Source organism: Oncorhynchus keta, chromosome 8 (genome assembly GCF_023373465.1).
Source record: "Oncorhynchus keta strain PuntledgeMale-10-30-2019 chromosome 8, Oket_V2, whole genome shotgun sequence".
NCBI lineage: Eukaryota > Metazoa > Chordata > Actinopteri > Salmoniformes > Salmonidae > Oncorhynchus > Oncorhynchus keta.
Genome location: NC_068428.1, coordinates 12940089 through 12964361, shown reverse-complemented (window position 1 = coordinate 12964361; position 24273 = coordinate 12940089). Strand labels below are relative to the sequence as shown.

Sequence of the window (24273 nt, the reverse complement as noted above, 5' to 3'; positions counted from 1 at the left end):
TATTTGCCATAAATTACTGTGCGGAACTCTGCTCAAGGTCAGCTGTAAAACTGACAGTTTTCAAACAGCAGCACGGACACAGTGCAGCAGCTGGCCAAGGCTTCATCTCATCAGCCTCCCAGTTTATCAGCTGTTGTCAGTGCCACACGCTTACTGACCAGCAAAAAGTGTATCTCTTAGTATCTACATAGTTTCATACCGATGCCTTTAAACTGGGGCAGTAAAACATAGGGCAGTTCTTTATGTGGCCAGCGTACAGACCCATAAGGACAACCTGCTGTGAATCATAAAGACTAAGTGGCTTTGAACTTCAGCTTGGGTTGGTCTACCTCCAGTGGCATGCTGTACTTCATGAGAGATATCCATGGGAACAGGAAATACTTTACCAGTTTTATTTTACTGGGTATATAATAAACTATAAACTTGGTAGTAGTAAACCCTAATCGGGGCTGTATCTTCAATGGCATCACAACACTAGTCAATGGGATTAAATCCACTGACATACCTTAAATCCATTGTGATAGATGCCATAGATAGGACAGCGGAAACCAAAGACGGTACAACCGGGGGTCCTGTCTCCGAGGGGACTGTTGTATAGCACGTGGGCAGTCCATCTGATGTGGGTGATGTGTTCTCCGAGCAGGACCGGTGACATGCGATAGCATTGATCATTTCCACATGGCGTAGAGTCAATCAAACCACACTACAGCTGCAGCCTTGTCACTGGTACTGTCACAACGACAGAGGCAGGGCCGTGAGATCTGCCATGCCCCGCTTTGAAAGTCTGACTATCATGTTCACTGTGTCAACCCCGGACTGACTGACTCTCTCTCTTTCCTCTACCATTCTCCACTCGTTCTTCAGTTGGCTGGCAGCAACACATCTGTGATAGCAGCACTCACACCCGGCAGTCTGTCTAGCAGAGATAGCCTCACTCTGAGAAACCCATAATCATTCCATTTTCATCCTTCATTCTCCCTTTTATTTCTGCTGCATCAGGCTTTGTAAGTGATTTATGCTAATGATCTGAGCTCAAGGAATTTTCTCTGACATAGAGGAGGCCAATCAAAGTCAAATTATGCAAATGCTATTCTGCCTCCCGTGTTTGTTTGTCGATTATGTTAAAGTATTCGGTTTTCTGGTAAAAACTAAAATCAGGTATGTGTTTTAAGATTTTTTTTTATTTTTTTAAACATCTAAATGTCAGCATTCAAGGCAGAGCTTATGCAGTTGAAATGGCAAACACCGGAGAGTATGAATCAATAAATGTGTGAGATGTGGCTGATAAAATTGTCAGGCCAAGTCCTCGGTGTCTACGTGTTAATTACTCCTAGATAGAGCTGATCTTGGAGATCTCCCACTCATTGTGTGATTCAGTCAGTAATCTGTGTCAGTGTACAAAATACATTCATTAGGGCAACTGCTATGGATCAACCAGCACTGTGAATCTCAATGCATTAGCTGCTCCTATATTGCGGCATATGTCTTGTGTAGACATTTTGGGCTATTGGTAAATATGATTCCCTATTTACAGCGAAGAGCAAAGCCATCAGTAGTCAGCAGCACCGTGGCTCCCATATCATCCAACTGTTATGCACCACTTGAAGTCACAACCCAACGGCATAGAATCAGATGTTTACCCACAATGGGGATGGGGCAGCCTCAGAGAAGATACAAGAATGAGGGCACACAGGAAGCTTGACGGTAAGTGAGTAGCAGCATCTTTTTCTTCTTCTTCTTCTTCTTCTTCTTTCCCACGGCAGATGAGAAAGCTTTTAAAACGCTAGCTGCAAGTGTTCATTAGAGATAAGGGAGTTTTCACTGACAGGCAGACTGACAGTAGAGGAAAGGAGGCTGGGAGGGAGACTCCGTGGGTGTCCCAATTGGCGCCCTATTCCCTGAATAGTGCACTACTTTCCACCGGGACCCATGCGGCTCTGGTCAAAAGTAGAGGACTATATAAGGAGTAGTGTGCCATTTCCACCAGGCCGTTGAAGATTGATTTCCTGACGACGTCGGGAAATGCCTTCAAATCAGGCCACTAGGGGCAAGAGTGAGTGAAATTACAATCAAGTAGGCTAGAGTGCTGTGGACAGGGGTGATGGATGGATGTAACCCCAATGACTCCGGATCAGAAGGTTGTGTGTTCGATCCCAGTTGTGAACCCTGTTTTTTTTTTACCCTATCCCAAAGCTTAACCCTTTAGTTTAGCCAGTCATTTGTAATGACTGGCTAAACTTAACCCTTAACCATTCAAAATTACTGGCTAAACTTAACCCTTAACCATTTGTAATGACTGGCTAAACTTAACCCTTAACCATTCGTAATGACTGGCTAAACTTAACCCTTAACCATTTGTAATGACTGGCTAAACTTAACCCTTAACCATCCGAAATGACTGGCTAAACTTAACCCTTAACCATTCGAAATGACTGGCTAAACTTAACCCTTTTATTTTTTTTAATTGAACCTTTATTTAACTAGGCAAGTCAGTTAAGAACAAATTCTTAACCATTCGGGAATGACTGGCTAAACATAACCCATAACTTTGAAATGTGATGTTTGGAGAAATGGAACAATACAGAGCAGCAGTAGTAACAAAAATGTTTAGAGCAACTTCCAATTTGGTGTTTGGAGAACGTGGATGAGCGTCGAATTCCGCAGTGAGACTGTGAGAGCTTTTTGGCCATTTGGGATGCATCGTCCACCGCCACTGGATGTTCCGTTTCTCACACATTTTAGACTCAGTAAGACTCAGCAGTAAGCCGGCCTAACGATAGGTTCCTTTTTGGTTTGCTCTTCCAGCCTATAGAAAGTGGCAACATAAAGTGCTCTTTAATGAAGTTAAAGCTAGCCTAACCACAGATCATCATGTGCATCAAATTGCTAAATCTTCTCTCCGTCCCGTGACAAAATGTGTAGAATAGCAGGAAATAAACTCTAAAACTGCTGCTGGGGTTTACTCATAGCGCCTCACCTCCCAGTTGAAGTGACAGTCTGTTCTGTTCCCTGCAGTTCAGCGAGAGACCAGTGGCAGAACTCTAAAGGCGGTTGGTTGAGGGAGAGGTTAGGGCCCGCCAAAAAGGCTAGGGCTCTGACTGCATGTGTAGGTATGGATGTGGGTACGCAGACCTGGGAACCACTCCTGCCCCTCATGATGAGTTAAGGTTTTTGTGGCCCCCACCCCCGACAAAGTTTCCCATTCCAGATCGAGTGCACCAGAGTCACTGGCATGTCACAAGCCCACATTCATTTCCCTGTAAGTAACATCACTTTTCTAAAACACTTCATGAAGCACCCTAAACATCAGCATTTTGCATATTTATTTCCCAGACACAAAGCCTTTGATATGCAGCACTGTCTGCATTTCCCCCACGTTCTTTTGCCTGTTTGAGTGATACAACCCCAGCTCTATACATCCAGACAGTATTTTCCATGTTTTGAACTGCATTCCACACCGTATCTGTCATCCTACCTGATTTCCCTGACGAGATCCAATTAGCTTGTTTTCTCTCCTCTTTGATCACTTGAGCTGAGATGTAGCAACATGATGTCATTCTCAATTGATGATCTTGTTTGTCTCTGAGCGCAAAAAGAAAAAACGTCAGAAAAGCTTCTGGGTTGTCATTGTATAACTAGGCCCATGATAATTCCACATATCCATCTGATCACAGATTTGACATCTAACTTTGTTTTACAGTGAGTCACTCTGAACGGGAGATCTATGCCTGCCATCTCTATTTAAACATATTATTTTATTTTTATGAACACCAGACAAGCTTAATGAGCAGAGGAAGCAGACTGGTGAATGTGTTGGAGGAGGAGGAGGGAGCTGGTCTAGACATTGCCACAGGCAAAGTAACAAGCAAGTGCTAAACTTGGCTTCAATGGCTCTGAACCCAACAAGTAAACAGGTTCAAGAAAAGAACATCTGTCTGTCAGACCTCAGGGCAGAGAGAGAGAGAGGGCAGAGAGAGAGAGGGCAGAGAGAGAGGGCAGCGAGAGAGACTCCTCTTAAGTAAAGCTATAGTCTCACGCCTCCAGATGACATCCCGGGGCCAGCTTTGGTTGCAATCTGCTCCAAGAGCAAGTGACATCCATAAAGCTGACAACCACCCTACAGGATAGACTGGAGGGGATAGAAGGGGAAGAGGAGGGGAGCCATGCCTAAAATATGAAGGCCCTCTTAATGGAAGCCTCCTGTTATGAGGTGGCAGGGAAGCGGAGCCACATTGCACTTCTTCTTCTGGCAGGCTGTGGGCCCATTTGGCATGGCCGCCACTCACTGTTGAAGCGGTGATAAGTGTAGGTTGTTTAAATCATTAACTGGGAGGCCCTGCAAATGGACATCTACAGGCCAAAGGATGAATGGCGATGGGTGACCATAATGGGTGACCAAGCCTGATTGATACAGCAAACACAGCACTGCAATATCATACACAATCTGCCTCAAGATGCAGCAAGCAAACTGCACATAAGAAGTAATTTCCTCTTATGTGATGATCAAGCTCACCGAATTATCGTTTCGATTACACAGGGTTGACAGGTTACACACTGTTTTCAAGGAGGGACCCCGTCGAGAGTTCGTTTCTAGATCCTTCAGCTGGAAAGAGTTTTGTCAATCAGTGGGATGAGAAGAGTGGAACTTTTCACCCAAAAAGTCCCCAATGAAGTGTTTTGACAGTGAGCTTAATAAACCGTGAAGAAGTCATTAATAAGTCATGCTCTGCTGTGTTGACAAATAATGAAGAGTGCATCAGCTGGGGCCACAGAGTACATCAAATCACACACTCAGCCAAACGTAACGCCAGAGCCAAGGCAACAGCTATTCTCATGAAGTAGCTAGGCCTTTTTGTGCATGCTGTGTGCTCTGATGCATCCCTAGCTAAGGAACCCAGCACAGCAGAAAATGAAAGCTCAGGTGGGTTAGAAGTGCTAGAAGTGTGGACAGCTCTGTTTCAGTTGTTATTGTGTTGTCTGGAAGGTGAATGTCGTCTCTGAGGCAGGGCACCACACAGTATCCAATCAAAGCTCAACAGAAGGATCTAGCTCTTCAGGTATCACAGGAGAGGTTGTTGATGGGAACAAGTGACATCAAAAGGAAAACTTGTTTTCGGTGAGATGGGATACACGAGACGTCGACTTCAATGTGGAGGTCTCTGAGATATATGGATTGTTATTGTACAGTGCAACAGCCTTTGTAATAAGAGCCTGACAGCTGCTTCTCCCTCCCAAGTCCCAATGCCAAGCTATGAACCTTGAATATTGAGTGGAGTTGGCTTCATAAAACATGGCTGCTTTTATAAAAAATTTAATAGGATTCTGCGGGTTTTTACGGCGGCTCATCTAACCATGGCCACTGTTGCCATTGGTTTATTTACAGCGAGGTATAAACATGCATTCCAATGATAACAGAGCTCATATAAACTTTGCCTCATAACCCGACTGTTGATAGTCATCCATTTGCTTTGAGTTGCAGATACTGTACAACAATATCGCGTATACTTTTCATGGCTTTATCGTGTCTAGACAGAGCTGTATAACGCATATCTCATATCAATGTGTTTATTTACAACTTTCTCTCCTTGCATTGGGCGCACAGTGCAGAACTGCCTGACAGGATATATTATAAATACAATACGTACATGTAGAGTTTTACCTTGGCCATGGCTTCCTGGCCACGGCTCTGGAAATGCGTTTGACCTCCCACAGCGTGGCCTGCATCAATCTTCCCAATGCATGACACTTCCCTCCTCACTGACCACGCTCGCAGCAGCCGGCCATTATATTCATGGCTTGTTATCAATAATCTCCTGTTCCGTGAAATTGTGTTAAGAGGCTGCTACCGATCCCACAAATCACGTAGCAGCAAATCCATTTTGACACAGAGGCACGTCTCTGGTGGATTTAATTCTGCTGAACAAATAGTGTGATGCAGCGTTTTTCTGATACAAACGGCAGACTTTCGAAAAATAACTCAATCTATTTGCGCAGATGAGTAGCACTATGAATGAACAACTTGGGAGCTGGGAAATATTTGGCGTAAAAGAACACCTGATATCCGAAATACAAGAAGGGCATAGATCTCAATATAAATACAGGACATAATTGAGTAACTCATAGCTCTGTTCGCCTCATACATAAACTGACTTATATGGACAAAAAGCAAATAAGTATCTCCACTAGTAGAAATGTTTATAGTTGAGTCTGAGTTCTGGAGTGATTGCTTTCCCTGCTCCTCTCCTTGGGCTGAATCAGCACCACGGACAGCAGCCCTAAAGACTTCTTCACTCAGCCATAGATCCCGGAAGATACTGCAGCCTGTCCTACACAGTCCAGGAGGGAGGTCTGTTCATCCATTCCTCCATCCACGCCAATGACTGAACTGGCAATGGTCTAATACTGTAATGTAAATACATGTAATTAAGGCTATGCCCTTTTAATAATGATTATATGGCTGCTGATGAAACCAATACATATTGATTGAAGAGGATGTAATGAATGTATGAAGGCAGAAAAGTTGAAAACCCCTGATAGGTAGCCTAAAGGGTGAGCTGCACGAGTTAATGATGTCACAGGTGGGCTCATTATGTGGAGCGTGAAGGTGTGAGCCCCGTAAGGCAGGATCAGTCGAGTGGGAAATGATCATACCTCTGGGACTGTGTGTTTGCACGGGCCACATATTCACCATCATGGATCACAAGCTAAATTACATGTCTCTAACTCTGTAGAGAAGAGCTTTACCTGCCTCTGGACAAATAGCCAGAGGATATATCAATATGTCTACTCGCTGTTACCGATATTACTCAACAGTTCAGATTTGCATTTAAAAATCATTCAAAAGTCTCTGATCTCTCCATTGGAAAGGGACAGATAATTCTCTGTCCAACCCAGTAAGAGGCAACAAGGTAATCGGAAACCCAGACGTTATGCTGTGTAGCGACAGATTATACTCCCTCCCACTACAACTGGAATTACACGGTAACTGAGAGCGTGTAGGTCCCAGAAATTCAATCCCCAGAGTTACCAGTGGATTAGCTTTCCTATCAGTACAGTCATACGACAGCTGAGTAAGGGGATTGAGACTGCTTACAGGGAGCTACTATATCTACATGTCCTGCTGCATATATATGCACACATACAGTGGGACCTCATTAATATCAATGTCAAAGTATAGCGTTACTCCAGAGACCGATGTGCCAGGTCAGTGGTGTATGCAGGACATTGCTGTAGGTCAGGACACTCATCTATTTACTAGATCTACTGATCCAGGCGATAGCTGGAGCTCCAGAATGGATGGCCTCGCTTGCTGCAACGACCCCCAAACCCCCACCCCCCCACCCTCGTCCGTCTCCCTACCTTCCTCCCCTCCATCTCCAATGTGCTCGCGACGCTGAGGCTGCACCTAATCATGGGAGATGCTCGGCTGTCCGCTGCTCAACGGGAGTGGGTGTCGGAGACGGAGAGCACCTATAATCTGTCAATGCATTTGTTGACCCTGAGGTCATCAGCTCCGGTGCTCAACGCAAACTGTTATTCTACAGGCCTTTCTTTCTTTCTGCTCCCCCAACCCCAAAACACAGCGAGAAACATGACAGAAGGTATAATATACATCTATGTGCATGCATTGTGTTAAGACAAACAATATGTGTAAGTTGTGGAGCAATTAAAAACAGTGTTGTGCTTGAATGTGGACTTTTCTGTACTATATAGTTACAGCGCTGCGCTCGTTGTTGCATTCACGTGTTTTGGCGCATTAGCATTTGGTCAGATTTCTGCTTATGATGGGAAATAATAATTAGCATTGTAGCTTTGAAAGAAAACCCAGCAAATGTGATGATATATCATTTTTGGGAATAAAAACACAATAGTATGCTGCTGAAAGGGCAAACGGGTTGGCTCATGCAGTGAAGTAAACAGAGAAAGCAGGAACTCAGCAGAACAGCTTTGAAGACTGAAAACACCAGTCCCTCTGTTTCTTTCAACACTTAGAATTGAGCCCTGTGAGATTTGACACATTTCAGGAAAACGCCATTTGAGAGAGAGAGAGAGAGAAAGAGAGACCCGGTACAACCATTCAGTGGCACCCAGGAATGGACTATATACCCATTTTGAGTTCCTCTGAAATCCTCACGGAAACGTGCTTACAATGTGCAAACGTATAAATGTCAAAACAACAATGCCGGGGAAACTCTGAGATGTTTGCGTAACACCCGAGGCAACGGTAAGAAGAAGCTGTTCTATGCAGCTCCGGGAGGATAAAAAAAGATGTAGGTTACATCCCTGAGGATGTACTGTACCGTGCGTGGCTTGTACCAGGACCAACTCCCACCTCATTCTATCCTATAAAAAAAAGTCATGATGCATTGTGTGTGCATCTGAGAGAGCAGAGGTGTGTACAAGAGGTGCACTGAAACAGTTTCAGCTGTTTTTACACTGAAATATTCCGGAATTGAACACTGCCATTGAGAGTGCTTGTTTCCACTTTATTTGATTAAGAGAATAACCACGAGACGACCTTGCACATTAATACATGAGCAGGTGCTCCAAAGCGTAGAGAAAAGGGGAGCATTTGTAATTGTGGGATCTGACAGTGAAAGACATTAAGTGAGTGTGTTCTTGTCTAGCGAGGGCACTGCACCTTCTGACATCAGTCGACATCCAGGCCTGGAGAGGGTTCAGACACAAATTGGCCGAGTGACAAACATGAGTTTGAGCAAAAGTAACAAGTTTTTGCCTCAGAGTACTTTAAGTCAAGGTCCCTGAAAGTTCTGCTCAAGGGTTATGATCTTTTGCTAGTAATAGTGTTTGCTGCAGCGTTTTATTTTTCTGGCTTTGAAGAGATTATGCCTGAGACACTAGACATTAGAGGTCGACCGATTATGATTTTTCAACGCTGATACCGATTATTGGAGGGCCAAAAAAAAAGGCCGATTTAATTGGCCGATTAAAATGTTTTTTTAATTGTAATAATGACAATTACAACAATACTGTATGAACACTTATTTTAACTTAATATAATACATCAATAAAATCAATTTAGCCTCAAAAAAATAATGAGACATGTTCATAATAATGCAAAAATAAAGTGTTGGAGAAGAAAGTAAAAGTGCAATATGTGACATTTAAGAAAGCTAACGTTTAAGTTCCTTGCTCAGAACATGAGAACATATGAAAGTTGGTTGTTCCTTTTAACATGAGTCTTCAATATTCCCAGGTAAGAAGATGTAGTTATTATAGGAATTATAGGACTATTTCTCTCTATACGATTTGTATATCATATACCTTTGACTATTGGATGTTCTTATAGGCACTTTAGTATTGCCAGTGTAACAGTAGAGCTTCCGTCCCTCTCCTCGCTCCTACCTGGGCTCGAACCAGGAACAGATTGACAACAGCTACCCTCGAAGCAGCGAAACCCATGCAGAGCAAGGGGAACAACTACTCCAAGTCTTAGAGCGAGTGACGTTTGAAACGCTATTAGCGTGCACCCCGCTAACTAGCTAGCCATTTCACATCGGTTACACCAGCCTAATCTCGGGAGTTGATAGGTTTGAAGTCATAAACAGCTGCTGGCAAATGCACGAAAGTGCTGTTTGAATGAATGCTTACGAGACTGCTGCTGCCTACCATCACTCAGTCAGACTGCTCTATCAAATCATAATCTTAGTTATAACATAATAACACACAGAAATACGAGCCTTAGGCCATTAATATGGTCGAATCGGGAAACGATCATCTCAAAAACAAGACGTTTATTCTTTCAGTGAAATACGGAACCGTTCTAATGGGTGGCATCCATAAGTCTAAATATTCCTGTTACATTGCACAACCTTCAATGTTATGCCATAATTACGTAAAATTCTGGCAAATTAGACAGCCCAAACTGTTGCTTATACCCTGACTCTGCGTGCAATGAACGCAAGAGAAGTGACACAATTTCACCTGGTTAATATTGCCTGCTAACCTGGATTTCTTTTAGCTAAATATGCAGGTTTAAAAATATATACTTCTGTATATTGATTTTAAGAAAGGCATTGATGTTTGTGGTAAGGTACACATTGGAGCAAGGACAGTCCTTTTTCGCGAATACGCACCGCATCGATTATATGCAACGCAGGACACGCTAGATGAACTAGTAATATCATCAACCATGTGTAGTTAACTAGTGATTATGATTGATTGTTTTTTATAAGATAAGTTTAATGCTAGTTAGCAATTTACCTTGGCTTACTGCATTCGCGAAACAGGCAGGCTCCTCGTGGAGTGCAATGAGAGGCAGGTGGTTAGAGCGTTGGACTAGTTAACTGTAAGGTTGCAAGATTGAATCCCCGAGCTGACAAGGTAAAAATCTGTCATTCTGCCCCTGAACAAGGCAGTTAATCCACCGTTCCTAGGCCATCATTGAAAATAAGAATGTGTTCTTAACTGACTTGCCTAGTTAAATAAATATATATTTTTTTTTTAAATCGGCCAAATCGGTGTACATAAATACCAATTCCTGATTGTTCTGAAAACTTGAAATCGGCCCTAATTAATCTGCCATTCCGATTAATCGGTCGACCTCTACTGGACATTACCTTTTTTTTCCCGTCACGCAGAACTGGAAACATCACTAAAATCTAGGATCCTGGTTTTATCCATTTTAAACCACGGCTCTCCCAAATGCATTGTTCTAACATATCTGATCTAAGAGCACCTCATTCCCCTGTCGGGCTTCAGACAGGCCCGCAGTCTATTGCATTAGTCTAATGTTGAATATCTTATTCAAATACATGCAATAGTTTCAATAGTATATTCGAAAACAGCTTCCTCAACAGCATAATTCTCTTATACTGGTGACACGGTAGCACTGGAGTCAGGTCCGTCAAACCAAAGCCAATGCCGATGTTCTGACTGAGTGTTTTAGGGCTGTGACGTGGATGCTAGCTCTGACTGTCACTCTATGTGCCCATGCCCAGTGGGCTAATTTATGACTAAAGGAATGCTGTAGCACCCTCGCTCTGCTACATGAGACCAATAGAATATTCATGGGATTTTGCTCTTTTGACAGCAGAAACTTTCCAGTTTCACAGCCTTCATGGCCTCCGATACAAGTCCTATTAATGCCCCTCGGGCTGCTACAGGGTGAACTGAATGCTCGATCAGACAAGACTGTCCTGAGAATCTAATACACTGATGAGGAGAGAAGCCTGCCCTCACTCAGAGAGTCAGAGAGGAAACTGGCTATCAAATGAATCAATTTCAGAGGCGCTAGCAGAAGAATATTCCCAAATCATGTGGACCAGGTCCTTGTGTTCGTGATGCTGCCTGCAAACAAAATCAATCCCACTTACGATCGTTGATTCACTTAAACACCGCAGATCAAACATGAAGATGTTGCCATGGTTGAAAGGATGGCTGTTCCTATGCAATTAGAAAAACATGTTTAGATGAAGCAACCCTGGGTCAACAGATAATACATTTCTCAGAAAACATCATTTAAGTGGGTAGCAGGGCATTCCAACTCTATTCCTGTGAGAAGTTAGACTACCCTAGAGACATCCAAACGTGCCAATTTCGATCTAAAATCACCCTTGTTTGACTCTGGTCCTGTGAATTATTAGATGAAAGTAACCCAGCCTCCAGCTTGACACAACAAATCTAGACGTAGTGGCCAGCCCATCGAACAGAATATCCCATCGCCTTCATTGTCTTATTCCTCCATACAGCAAGTCATTAGAATTCAACATAGAACTTTAACACTCTTTACATTTACATAAAAAACATATAGCCAAAAGACGCTAACTAACTAACTCCTTTACAATCTTTTCACTGTCTCTAGTGATGATAAGCTCATAACAGCAGCACTTTGCCTTTACACAACTGTGTCCCACACCGCCTTGTTACATTCAATTATTCATGTAAATAAAACCCTTCGTCTGACCGGAGGCCCTGGGCATTTCATATACCCCTGTGACTGCACATTCCCTACACAACCTAAAGTCAACTGAGCAAATGCCACACTGTATACATTTTTTAAAGTTTCTACTCCTCTCATTAAATCCCGTAAATGATTATCCTGTCGGTTTCACACCAGTATTTTATTTCACTAGTTTCACCAAAGCATTAGTCTCTTTTAGTGAGAGAAACTGATTATAAGAAAAATAGAACTATAAACTTACACCGCCTTAGATCTGCTCTGCTGCCTAATTTATTCTCTTCTGGTATCAGTGTGAAGGCTATCTGGTTAATTTTGTGTTGCCTGCTGTTCTTCCTTTCTAAGTGCTGCTGTTTAGACCTTAATTACAAGGGCCCATCTCTATAAGAAAGGGGGGTAATTGAATACGGTGTGGGTCATAACATTTAATAGTATGACTCATCATTAACACTTTGGCAACAGGGATCGATACAACGTGAGTGAAAAGAATACTTGAAAACAAGGCTCCACCAGCAACTAAGTGCTCCATCAGATAACTGCCGCCTATAACTCACAGTGGGGAGAGACTGGAGAGAGACTGGAGAAAGAGAAGGTCCTGCTGCTGTGGTTTTCTCTGTCAGGGGACCGATTCAGATTACTCCTCACCACTGTCACTCGCCGTGGCTCAGCCAGGCCACACTAGACTGACTGACACCCAGCACTCAAAGCCCCTCTCCCTGTCTCTCCGTGTTTGAGGTTGACCTCTCCTGGCCGCCACTAGTAGTGTCTCCCAGATGGATCGATAAGCTAGGCAGATTCCTTGATGACTTTGGCTGTGGATGCAAACTCAGGGTTGAATCAGAGCAGATTTGTAGTACACTGCTCCCCCAAGAAACTTGAATCTCACTGGCTGTGTATCTCAATACTTTTTGATTTTAATAAAGTTGTCAACTCCTCCATTTTCATTTGCCTGGATCCATCTATGCCATCGCAGGTCATTTCCTGCTGCAGAATAGCAATATTAAACTCAACATACTTGAGCTTGAAGCCAATTCCGCTGTATGACTGCCTCCGAAAACACTCAACGGAAAATTGTCAACGCTGATCTTTTCACAAGAAATAGCCTCAGCAATCCTGGTTAACCCGAGAGGAACCAGTGATAAAGAAACAAGGTCCACGGTACACACTACGCTCTGCCAACACTGCTAAGTATTTCATGCTTATTGTTTCTTTCCCTGGGTGCTAAAGATTTTGAATCTTTAAAATGGTACAGTGCAGTAAATCTTGCAGCACACCATCCACAGCCCTGCAGGGGATGCATAAGCCCTGCCAGAGACAGTGGTTGCCAACGCCCTGCCAGAGACAGTGGTTGCCAGTGGTTGCCAAGGCCCTACCAGAGACAGTGGTTGCCAAGGCCCTGCCAGAGACAGAAATGTTATAGGGAGATGCAACCACTAAATGATAGCGGTGGATAGCAGCTCAAAATTAGTCACGCTTTTATATCACTTTGTTTTGCATTCCGCTGTCAGACTGTGCACTCTGTCACTTCATAAAAAAAATTAACTGACAGACATCCTTAAAACTGTCATCTTTGCCAAGAATAGGATGTTGTTTCAGTAGCATGAATCAAGACAAATCCTCTCAAGTCCATATAATAAACACTAAACCAGACATATGACTTGCTGGTATTGTTTTTGATGCCATTTGTAAGGTAACGTTAGTTCTTATATGTTGATGGTGAAATCCTTCAGTATTCCATTAGGTTTTCCTTCGCCAGCATTATTTGACAAGCATGAAACAGCAGAGTTGAAGAAGAGAAATGTGGTCCCTTTCCCCGGCCCTCATTCCCGGTGGCCATGGTGGGGAAAGTGCTTTCTGTGAAATTGATGAACCTGACTGTCATTTAGTTATGCCTGCCATTAGTCTACCCTAATTCTGGTCAGAATGACTTAAGTAAATCAACTTTTACGCTATGGCATCATTTCCAAGCACATCAATAAACCTTTATCTTTTTTTATGGTCAAGCTTCGGCAGAGACGCAGTAATACAAAAAATATATATAAACTGCTGAACCCTGATGTAACTCGACACGCCACAGAGGGGGAAAAACCCATCACACCCCCTGTCTGTCTGTCTGTCTGTCTGTCTGTCTGTCTGTCTGTCTGTCTGTCTGTCTGTCTGTCTGTCTGTCTGTGTCTGTCTGTGTCGGTCGGTCAGTCGGTCGTAATGAATGTCTGCTCTGACAGACAACAAACAGACGCTGCTCTCATCATTTTTGTCAACAGAGAGGTCAGGCTGGAGACTTGATACCCTGGACTCAGCCGCAGAGGATGATAGAACTTGATGTTTATCAGTTAATTCACAAGCATGAGACAGCATGAGTCTTGGAAGGGGGAAGGAGGGATTTAAATATATTTTCAATGCACAACAGTTTTTTGCTAGATCTAAACTTTTACTTAAAACTAATGCTGAAAAGAGACACTTTATGCTCCCGAGTGGTACAGTGGTCTAAGGCACTGCATCTCAGTGCTAGAGGTGTCACTACAGACCCTGGTTCGATTCCAGCCAGTATTTCAGCCGGCCGTGATTGGGAGTCCCATAGGGCGGTGCACATTTGGCCCAGCATCGTTAATAGACACTGCAGCAAATAAAACAGAATTGAAACATATGTCTTGTCCAGGACTGGAAATTTGATCTTTTTGAGTGATATTATGATTGTGTCTTTCCTACCCTACCGGCTACATGCTCCATGCCAAAACCAGTTGAGAGCTGAACACTTGCTGCCTGTAGATGATATTCTGCTGAAACTAGGCGTGTATATTTCACATGCTTTGCGATTGTGTAGCCTACTTTGTGCATAATTACTCTATTGTACTACATAATTGATGTCTTATTCCTCCACTACATTACTTTGATATGCATTAGTAATGATTAAGAAGTGAATATACGCAATATCCACTGAAAAGAAAGTGGGCATACAGTTTATACCTGCGTATACCCTCCACTACACCACTGTCTCTTTGTGTTTTACAAAAAAAAGTGCATTCTCCTACATGAGTGCGCTGGTATTATGGTTGCAGTCCTTTCAGAATCACCAACCTGCCACACACTGAAGTCCTATAGGTTCGCCACTATGCAAACATGTCTATAACTGTTAAGGCCTTAATAGCCTTATCAGTTATAGACATATTAATGTTTCAAGAAATGAGTGTATATAATTTGGCCTGGCGAAGCCGATTTATGCGCTGACTAAATGGAAGCTGATAGTTATGAGTTTTTTTACTCTGCTGCTCTAGGGAAGAAATGACGAGTCCTCACTGTTCGAGACCGAGTCAAGACCAAGTACAAATGTGTCCGACACAAGACCGAGACACTCAATATGTGGACTCGAGACCAGTCTTGAGTACTACAAAACCGCAGATTAGATTATACAATTTAGAACGAGCAACCAGCACACAAACGAAATTGTGCAACAGCGAGAAGGAAACAAGCATGCAGATGCAGTAAGTGAAAATACATTATCTATGGTATGTACATCCAATAAGAGTCGAAAGAGGGATACACTAGCTATCCCTTTTTTGTCCATTGAAATAAGATCAAATTGATCATAAATACAGTGTAGACATTGTTAATGTTGTAAATGACTAGTGTAGCTGGACATTGCTGATTTTTTTAAATGGAATATCTACATAGGCATACAGAGGCCCATTATCAGCAACCATCACTCCTGTGTTCCAATGGCACGTTGTGTAAAATAATCAAATTCGATCATTTTAAAAGGCTAATTGATCATTAGAAAACCCTTTTAAAATTATGTTAGCACAGCTGAAAACTGTTGTTCTGATTAAAGAAGCAATAAAACTGGCCTTCTTCACAAGACTAGTTGAGTATCTGGAGCATCAGCATTTGTGGGCCCAAATTTACCTGAATGTCAAGACCTGCAAGGTCATGCTGATTTAAAAGATTGCTAGCCATTATCATCCTGGCTCGGTATGAAATGCAGCTACATTATAGAACACAGGTCAGGATATTAACTTCGCGCCGCAGGGAAGAAATGGAGCGACCTAATCGTGTGCTGGTGCAATCAACTGAAGAAGTTGGTTGCACAAGTGGAAAAAGTTGGTCTAGAGCCCTTGCAATTTTAAAGCATGCTTTAAAACTGTCAAATGTTGTCTCCGCTACATGGCAAAATATGTATAATTGTAGGAATTTAGCTATTGTGTGGCCAGTAGAAGGCCCTCTAAAATGGTCGGCCACGCCCACTTCCAAGCCAAAGCTCTCCCTACACTAATTTGCAACCACTGCTGGAAAAAATCCTAGGGGAAACACTGACCTGCATTGGACCTTCCATTACACTGAGCGTACAGTACAGTACACACATTATTCAACGTCACTCACTGTACTGTATGCCTCAGCTCAGAAAATCTGTTGTTCTTTACAGAAACACTGCTAGAGGTGCAGTATCATGACTTAGCCTACAACAGAGACTAGTGGAACGATAAGGCTTAAGGCAGGGAAAAACAAATGAGCAGTGAGAGCTTGCAACAGGGAGGAGGAACATGGCGAGGAAGCGAGTAGGCATCACTCAGAGACGAGTCGGCGTAATTATTTATGCATTCCAAAGTCAATTACACACAGCACAGAGCACTGGTAGTAAATATGGATCCATGCTAGGGGTAATATACTGTATTTTCATTCAACGGCTTGAAAACCAGAGGGAGAGCTGTAACTTCCATTGTTTTTCATCCGAACACAAAGGAAAATAGATACCATATCTGATACCGTGCAATTGTTTATAAAACCTGAAGCAAAAGCTACCCGACAACATATGACCAATACTATGGTGTGCATTTTGTGTTTGTAATTAAATCCTGTTTATTTCAAAATGTGAAATGAACATTTAAAAGGGAAGCTCAGCTATAAAAATAAAAAAAGCAAAGGATTGAAAAAAGGGAGGAAAAAAAGCAAAGTACAAAATCTAATGTAATCAAACATAATGTTTCCAGCGGTACACCGTCGGGAAGGGCGTCTATACGGCATCAGACGCACCCTGAGAATCAAACCCATATGGCTAATGGATGTGGATTACGATATTGTTTTCAAAGGCGCTAAAACGCGCCGCCGTCCTTCAGATGTTACACAGCCAGACCTCCGCAAATCATTACAGGGAGGTGTAACAGAGCACACTTGATCAGACCCAAGAGGAACCGAGTGCAAGGGAAGAGCAGATCGGTCTGTGAATAATGATCACGGTCACCTTCGCTATAACTCACCAGCCACAGGAAGACGACTTAGATAGGGGTGTCAGGACAGAGGAGTGACAAATTCCCGCGCCATACGCAGCAGCTTTCCATCGCATACAATAAAAAAAAGCACCCCTTTGCCTCTCTCTCTCTCTCCCTAATTGAATTGCAAGCAAGCAATTAATCTCGATTGTTGTTCAGCAAACACGTCTGTTCAAATTGGCATCGCTGCTAGTTGGTATTTGACCATTATTAAGGATCAGGATTGATGACACAGTGCTTTATAGGGGTAGATATCCACTACTGTATGTGTGTTATATTTGTTTACTTAATGAGAGTCAGTAGTCAAGGTCAAGTTAGATATTGCTTGGAAACTATATACACTGAGTGTACAAAACATCAGGTACTCTTTCCATGACAGACAGACCAGGTGAATCCAGGTGAAAGCTATGATCCCTTATTGATGTCCCCTGTTAAATCCACTTCAAATCCGTGTAGATGAAGGGGGGGGGTTAAACAGGTTAAAGAAGGATTTTTAAACCTAGAGACAATTGAGACATGGATTGTGTATATGTGCCATTCATTAGGCTGAATGGGCAAGACAAAAGATATCAGGGTATGGTAGTACGTGCCAGACGCACCAGTTTGAGTGTGTCAAGAACTGCAACACTGCTGGGTTTTTCACGCTCAACAGTTTCCTGTCTGTATCAAGAATGGTCCACCAACCAAAGGACATCCGGCCAACCTGACACAACTGTGGGCATTGGAGTCAACATGGGCCAGCATCCCTTTGGAAGGCTTTAGACATCTTGTTGGGGCCATGCCCCGACGAATTAAGGCTCACCTTCGCTATGTCTTCCTGTGGCTGGTGAGTTGACTTAGATAGGGGTGTCAGGACAGATGAGTGACAAATTCCCGTGTCATACGCAGCAGCGGGGGGGGTGCAACTCAAGGTGTTCCTAATGTTTTGTACACTCAGTGTACATTAGTGCTGATCAATTCACAGAAATGTCAGTTATTTTTCAGTTTAAAATAACTAATTGACCAACTGCGGTTCAATTATTTGAATTCCACTTTGTTTTTTTTGTTTTTCTGTGAGCTCAATGCGCATATTGCAGTTTCTCTACATAATTGAGATCCAGCCTGAACTGTGTGATGTAGCAAGGAGTTGTAGTTTCCAACAGGCCAAAATTATACATAGTTTAGTGCATAAAATGTGGTAATTAACTACAATGACCATAATCCATTGCGCATCTACTTGTCCAGTCTGTGTTTATTTTATACCTGCTACAAAAGAATGCTCAATTGTGAGGTTATATAGAGAGCAGCTGTTGCTTAGTGAGGTATCTCTACCTGAAAATACATGATCTAACTGATTGATAGTCAGTATTCAGCAGTCCTAAAAGTATGCCTTATTTACTTTTAAGAACTACTAATACTGATTTTGTCAGAGAGCACAGGCAGCAGCTCTATAGAGATGAGATACTTGGAATGAAATAATAAAGTCATCAAATTAAACACATGTAATATACACAACAAATGAAATATTTTATTAAAGTCAAATAATGTGAATAAATGATGGTTAAGTGATGAGCCGTAATGGACAGTCACTACCATCATGGGACTTTTATTCAGATATTTATTCTGTGCTGTTGCAGCATTCAACCCACATAATACATATTGCGTTTAATTCCTAAAAAAAACACTCAAAAGCTGAAATCGCAAACCATGATTATTTTTTATAACCTAACCGAAACTTCCTCAAAAAGCACTATAATTGCTCAGCACTAGTGTACATTCAAGTACTCCTTTTGTTGCCAAAATAAAATGTAATATAGCTAACTTTGGCTTGAGGTTTTGAGAGAATCACTGTAAAGGACACTGTAAACTCTGAGTGAAAGGCTATTCTCCATTTCTCACTCTCTTTCTTTCTTGAGATTTTTACAGTGCTTGGCAAGCTCTCCAGCCAGCCACGTTGTTTCATCAGCCAGTAGCAGGATGCTCCATTTTTTTTTCTTCCAGAAGGTCAACGGAGACTGGCCTGCTTTCAGCTCCTGCCCGGGAGTCCTGCTGCAGCCCTACCCAGTGGAGTCATTAAGATGAATGCAACAATATAGTGCCCTGGCTGTCTCTTGCTGTCAGCCATCATGGCGTTTATTATCCCAAATTAGGCTTTTGACAACACAGCAGCCCCTAACTCATCCCTGTGGTGCACTGTTGCCTATGTCGGGGGGCACTCGTTTTATGAGCTCCGTCCTTGATTTAAAGTTTCTGCAGTTTTTCTGAAGAAGTGCCAGAGGAGTAGGATATCGAGCTCTCTAGTGAAGACTAGTGGTGCCCACATTGTACGTGCAAGACTGAGCTGGAAAACAGACAGAGGCAGATGGCTTAGGGAAGTTATGCAGTTGTCTTTTTACCCGTGTTGCGCATTCAACAACATGGCGCTGCAATGTGTAGATTCTAACGTGGTATTGTTCCGTGTGGTTTATGTCTGTTTCCACTGACTTTTACAGATGAGGTTGGAGACTTGACTAATTGCAAAAGCCCTATTAGAAAGTAAATGCAGAGTAATGGTGACAGGCTGATCTACACAGCAAAAAAGCATCTGTAGACAGTAATGAAAGTAAATCACCACAGAGACGAGAAGACACAGAGACGAACACACAGAACAAAGAAGAGCTTACACACACAGAGAGAGAGAGAGAGAGAGAGAGAGAGAGAGAGAGAGAGAGAGAGAGAGAGAGAGAGAGAGAGAGAGAGAGAGAGAGAGAGAGAGAGAGAGAGAGAGAGAGAGAGAGAGAGAGAATAGTTTGGTGCAAACCAAGTTTTGATGTTATGCATGATTTGGTGCTTGTTGCATTTTGGTATCACTTTAAACTCATGGATTCCATTGGCATAGGAAGTATATGATAAGAAACTAGGGCGCACCACAACCACCTAAATCTGTGAGGGATAAATTATAGGACACTAACGCTTGTGTGTATAAAGCAAAGACCCTCTTAGAGCAACATCTACCCAATCACTAGGAGCCCAGATTACAAATGTGTTTTAAGATCTGAAAATGTCTGACATTAAGAGCTCTATTTGCACATCATAGAAATCAGATTCTATTTGGATTTGCTATAACAAAGATGCATGTCAAAACTAATGTATCTCAAAATCTCTCTTTATCAATTTGTGTACCATCAACATTTTTTATGAGCTGCCTGTGTAATGCATTGAGTGCCCTCCATCTATATTACATAGTACAATATACTGTACAACCTGCTATCGGCATTCATAAAGCAATTTGCAGCAAATAACAGCATAAACACAGGTTCAGAATACACAATGTCCTATAAACAGGTGACAAAGTTACAATTGAACTTTGTGGAAACATTCTTGAAATTCTGTAGGTTATTACATAGTTATTAGATGTAAATAGAGTATACTATTTATCCAATACAGCAGTGTTTCCCAACTCCATTCCTACAGTATCCCCAACAGTACACGCATTTGGTGTAGCCCTGGATAAACACACCTCATTCAGCTCATCAAGGGTATCATGATCAGTCGACAAGTTGAATCAGGTGTGCTTGACCGGGTTACTGCAAAGAAATGTGTCCTGTTGGGGGTACTCCCGTACCGGAGTTGGGAAACACTGCAATACAGAACATAACTGTGAACTTAAAGACTGACATGAGGGAAAGATTGGCATGTAAAACTTGTCAACAAAAAAAACATGGGCAAAAAAAAAGACGCCGAGATGGTCAGTTTTAGCTCTGTCCTGACAGGTGAAAATATGGAGGGAAATGCAAAGGCTTATTGTTTACCCATGTAAAAAAAATAGTAATCATACATTATGTTAACTAAATTATAGAGACTTGTTCAAACGTTGGGATGAAAACGTAAAATATATCCATTCAGCCGTTGCTTCCGTAGTTAGGCTACCTGCCCGCAGAACACAGCCTCGTCAGAACACAACACTGTGCCTAGTTGGTGGAATGAATGACACGTAACATTTAAAAAAAAAATGAAACCAACAAAAGGTTACTGTAAACCTACCTGTTAGGCATCCTCAACGGGACACGGCTATCCTCTCAGCGGCGAAATGCACAAGAAGAACCGACAAGATGCAGTAGAGGTCAGAAAGCGCCCCCACATAATCTCCTGCGGGCTAGAGCGGGTGCTTCTCGGTCTCAAGCACATACACGCACTGCCGCAAGAGATGTCCCGGACCGACTCGTCGAGAAGATGTTCTGGTAACCTACGTTTCTATATGCGATCAAACTATTCTAAACAGTCATCCTGATGGTTCCATACGGAACACATGTGCACACAAATGTCGGCGCCAAGAAGTCAGCAGTAGGTAATTTGCTACTAATGTAATGAAGTAGGTTGTGACATCTCGTGGACCTCTGTGGGGAATGGTGAATGTCAGCGCTGGCCCGCGGAAACTGTAGATCGGTAAGTGCGTACCCACTGCTTTCAGGGCACCTTGACAAAGCGCTGTGCAGTTGGAATATGCGCGTTCAAGCTTTTGAGTTCCAAAATACAGTAGGAGTGCCCACCACAGCCGTCCACCAGTAGCAGCAGACATGTGACTGACGACTGATTTTGAGAGTTTGGGCGTTTCTTGGAGGAGAGAGGTGGATGCGCAAAAGATATGCAGCTCAACTCAGACAAGAGAGGTAATGGTCGGAGCCAGTGCCGTATGTTTCTTGTGAAGTAGGTTACTGTAGCTTCTGTGTCCAAATGTCAATCACGTTAGCCCACCATAACAATACAATGATTTGGTCCTTTCAAATAAAAATCACCAGCATTGTAAAATGTCGGTTTTAACTATTTGGAATCATTTCAACTACCCATAATTGATAACTGGGACAGCATGTGTGTGTGTGTGTGTGTTGACAAGGAGAGGTCATTGAACCTCCATAAAACCAATTGTACCACTTGATATTTTAAATACTATCCAGGGGCTTTATGCTTGCCACTATAATGACATTATATAATAGGGCAATTAGCTGACAGCCCATATAAGAGGCTGAGAATGCCCTAACTAATTTGTCACTGGAGTCAAGATTCGATAAAGATTAATTGAAAGATGGGGGGCATGTCAATAATACTTGGGCTCAAATGACAAGATAGGGTTGTGTAAATTGGCAGCGTAACTTTGACACCAGTACACCAAGGATTATATTGATAGCCAGGCTCCTCAGTTAGCCTAGTTTGGTCACAAAGGCTATTTGAATGTATAGTCTGGATGTTTCTGTGGCACTCACAGCTGCCAGCTGGTCCTGCATTAGAACTTTCAATTATTCAGTCATCCCAGAGCAGATTGAATCTGTCAAGCGTAAGACGACATGGCTGGTTTCTTACTGTGCTGCTGGGGAAACATGGGATATGTACTAGAGAGTTGGTAACAACTTTTTTTGCAGATCCAAGTTTGACTAATAAAGCTTATGCGGGTGCCGCTGCTCAAGAGTTTGTTAGCTCAGCTACGTTAATTGTTTTGGAGAGCATAATGTGTTATGTTTTCATTGCAGAGAAGAACCATCAATTATTTAGCCGTTTCAACTTTGACTAACCACACAGCACTTATCTGCACATAAAATAAATACATAATGTTATTCCTTTCGAACAGGTTCGGGAATGTTTGGTCCGTTCACTAATGCACCAAATAAAGTCAGGCTATGTCAAATGCAATTATGGATATGATCAAAAGTTGAAGCAGAATGTGTGAAAAGCCATAAAACAAAATCTGGCCATAAATTCACTGAGAGACATCATGTGAAGCTTAAGACATTTAATGGTCTACAATTACCATATTGTCCATTAGTGATATTAGACTGAAGTTTTACTTATTGCCTGGTATGATTATTATTCCCATATACTAACAAGATTGCTCCTGTCACATTAACAGAACCACTGACACTATGAACATACGTCTCCAAATATTGTTATGTGATATACACTGAGTGTACAAAACATTCGCCCTCTGAATGGCACACATACATAATCCATGTCTCATTTGTCTAAAGGCTTAAAAATCCTTCTTTAACCTCTCTCCTCCCCTCCATCTACACTGATTGAAGTGGATTTAACAAGTGACATCAATAAGGCATCATAGCGTTCACCTGGTCAGCCTATGTCATGGAAAGACAGGTGTTCATAATGTTTTGTACACTCAGTGTATATCATTTCAGATTTAGTATTTTTCCCATACCCACCTCCTTTATCAGCAACTAAAAACAGTTTAAAATCTACAATAAGTCGGACATCCACATACTGTCACGTCCTGACCTTAGATCCTTTTTTTATGTCTCTATTTTAGGTTGGTCAGGGCGTGAGTTGGGGTGGGCATTCTATGTTTTGTTCTATGTTTGTATTTCTATGTGTTTGGACTGGTATGGTTCCCAATCAGAGGCAGCTGTAAATCATTGTCTCTGATTGAGAACCATACTTAGGCACTCTGTTTTCGCCCTTGAGTTGTGGGTAGTTGTTTTCTGTCTCTGTACCAGACAGGACTGTTTCGTTTGTTCTGTTTCGTTCTTTTTGTTCTAGTGTTCAGTGTAATTACAATATCATGAACATGTACCACGCTGCACCTTGGTCCTCTCCTTCTTCCACCAACGACAACCGTTACACATACTGTACATACATATTTTTGTTTGTGCAGAAATTATCTGAATTCAGTGTAGGATGATGTAATTTCCTTTGTCTGCTTGCAGCTGGTTAATCCTTTATAACTGGATGAAGAAAGCCACAGTGGAGAGGCGGGGTTGTGTCCCGAATGCCACCCTTTTCCTAGTGCTCTACATAGAGCTCTGGTCACAGGTAGTGCACTGTATAGGGAATAGGGTGACATTTGGGACACACACCGGCGGTGTTGTACTGTGTTGTACAACTGTGTCTTTGCTGTAATCACTCTGAAAGGAGGGCCCATTAATCCATTTGGGCGGGGTGCTCTCTTCTCACTCAGTGGCTCTCAACCTCGAGTCGTTTAGGAATGACTTGAAATTAAAATGGAGAGATCTTGTGTGAATGGGGTAATATTGCATCTTGAATCAAGAGGCTAATCACACTGTACATGGCGCTGAAATATCAGGTTAATTTCGTGTGCTATATTTTCCACGTATGACCATCATCTGA

The 24273-nt window shown here is 42.4% G+C and overlaps 1 protein-coding gene across 2 annotated transcripts in view; it reads right to left on the bottom strand.

Annotated features, from left to right (window-relative positions):
* Positions 1-21813, bottom strand: part of LOC118386802 (heparan sulfate glucosamine 3-O-sulfotransferase 5) — a 68106-nt gene extending 46293 nt beyond the window's left edge. The window contains exon 1 of one of the 2 annotated variants that reach the window (XM_035774649.2): positions 21187-21813. The gene's annotated coding sequence lies outside the window, so the exon portion shown is untranslated. The remainder of the gene's footprint in view (positions 1-21186) is intronic. The other variant, XM_035774648.2, reaches the window with a different exon arrangement.
* Between the last annotated feature and the right edge of the window lie 2460 nt (positions 21814-24273).